This window comes from Neofelis nebulosa, chromosome X (assembly GCF_028018385.1).
Source record: "Neofelis nebulosa isolate mNeoNeb1 chromosome X, mNeoNeb1.pri, whole genome shotgun sequence".
NCBI classification, from domain to species: domain Eukaryota; kingdom Metazoa; phylum Chordata; class Mammalia; order Carnivora; family Felidae; genus Neofelis; species Neofelis nebulosa.
Window position 1 is genome coordinate 11,624,869 of NC_080800.1, and position 2,328 is coordinate 11,627,196.

The 2,328-nt window shown below is 39.9% G+C and overlaps 1 non-coding gene across 1 annotated transcript; it reads left to right on the forward strand.

The window, feature by feature from the left end:
• Window positions 1-1,524: 1,524 nt before the first annotated feature.
• Window positions 1,525-1,631, forward strand: LOC131503382 (U6 spliceosomal RNA). Its single transcript, XR_009257447.1, has one exon. It is a non-coding gene; the product is annotated as a U6 spliceosomal RNA (small nuclear RNA).
• The last annotated feature ends 697 nt before the right edge of the window (window positions 1,632-2,328 follow it).

Sequence of the window (2,328 nt, forward strand, 5' to 3'; positions counted from 1 at the left end):
GATCCTTTTACTTGCTACAGATAACGTTTACTTTGGGCCACAGCTCCACTTGGCGTATCAGTGACTCCCCGAGGAGCGAACTCACACTGGCTCAGTTATACTCCCTCCTACTGGTCAAAGTCCTTCTTTTTGTACAGATCTTCAAGAGTTTCTTTCTATCTGCTAGACTGGATGCTGCATTCATGAATCACTGAAAACAGCCAGTAAGATCTTCAAAATGTAGTCAGTTGAATTTTGTTTTTTTTTAACCCAAAATGATACAAAGCAGATAATGACAAAAAAAAATTGTGATATGAGTGAAAAAGCAGTATATGGAACTGTATGAAAAACACGATTTAAAAGTTAATATTTAATCTTTTGGAGGAAAGGAGGAGGATAAAAAGAGAAGACACTGAATTAATAGCAATTGTATCTAATGGTAAAGTATGGCTTTTTTCCCATTGTTTTCTCTTTTCCAATTTTTATTTTTTATTTTTATTATTTTCTTAACGTTTATTTACTTTTGACAGAGAGAGTGTGCAAGCAGGGGAGGGGCAGAGGGAAAGGGAGACAGAGAATCTGAACAAGCTCCACGCTGTCAGCGCAAAGCCTGACGTGGGGCTGGAACCCACAAACTGTGAGATCATGACCTGAGCCGAAGTTGGACACTCGACTGAGTAAGCCACCCTCTTTTCCAACTTTTAAAAACGAGTTTATGACGTTCCTAAATTTTTTAAATTACAAACCTTAATACAGATACAAAACAAGAACAAACCATAACTTACGTTAGATAATTTATTTGATACCTAAAAAATGTGTTTAACCATCAAACATCAAAAACCAAAATTAAAAAGAATTGTCACTGGCTATTAACAAGTAGCATAAATACACTTCTAGCACCATGTCTGACATGTTGCAGATACTCCACATCTCCATGTTCATTCTCTTCCCTTTTCAAATGGACACTGGTCCCCTTTCACTTTATTCATCAAAGCCAAGAGCTCAAAACCTAAATTAGTCTTTCTGGTTCTTTAGTTCATGGACTATACATAATGATAAACCATAAGTCTCACGAGAACCTTCCCATATAAACTTGCATTTACTAAAAGTAAACAGTTGGGACTACATCAAACTAAAAATCTTGTGCATAGTGAAGAAAACCATCCACCAACAAAACAAAAAAGCAACCTACTGAATGGGAGAAGATATCTGCTAAGGATAAGGGGTTAATATCCAAAATATGTAAAGAACTCATATAACTCAACACCAAAAAAATATGAATCCCATTAAAAAATGGACAGAAGTTGGGGCGCCTGGGTGGCGCAGTCGGTTAAGCGTCCGACTTCAGCCAGGTCACGATCTCGCGGTCCCTGAGTTCGAGCCCCGCGTCAGGCTCTGGGCTGATGGCTCGGAGCCTGGAGCCTGTTTCCAATTCTGTGTCTCCCTCTCTCTCTGCCCCTCCCCCGTTCATGCTCTGTCTCTCTCTGTCCCAAAAATAAATAAAAAACGTTGAAAAAAAAATTAAAAAAAAAAAAATGGACAGAAGTGCTCGCTTCGGCAGCACATATACTAAAATTGGAACGATACAGAGAAGATTAGCATGGCCCCTGCGCAAGGATGACATGCAAATTCATGAAGCGTTCCATATTTTTCAAATCAGGAGACTATAGATGCTGGAGAGGATGTGGAGAAACGGGAACCCTCTTGCACTGTTGGTGGGAATGCAAATTGGTGCAGCCGCTCTGGAAAGCAGTGTGGAGGTTCCTCAAAAAATTAAAAATAGACCTACCCTATGACCCAGCAATAGCACTGCTAGGAATTTATCCAAGGGATACAGGAGTACTGATGCATAGGGGCACTTGTACCCCAATGTTTACAGCAGCACTCTCAACAATAGCCAAATTATGGAAAGAGCCTAAATGTCCATCAACTGATGAATGGATAAAGAAATTGTGGTTTATATACACAATAGAATACTACGTGGCAATGAGAAAGAATGAAATATGGCCTTTTGTAGCAACGTGGATGGAACTGGAGAGTGTGATGCTAAGTGAAATAAGCCATACAGAGAAAGACAGATACCATATGTTTTCACTCTTATGTGGATCCTGAGAAACTTCACAGAAACCCATGGAGGAGGGGAAGGAAAAAAAAAAAAAAGAGGTTAGAGTGGGAGAGAGCCAAAGCATAAGAGACTGTTAAAAACTGAGAACTGAGGGTTGATGGGGGGTGGGAGGGAGGGGAGGGTGGGCGATGGGTATTGAGGAGGGCACCTTTTGGGATGAGCACTGGGTGTTGTATGGAAACCAATTTGACAATAAATTTCATATATTAAAAAAAGTAAAGATA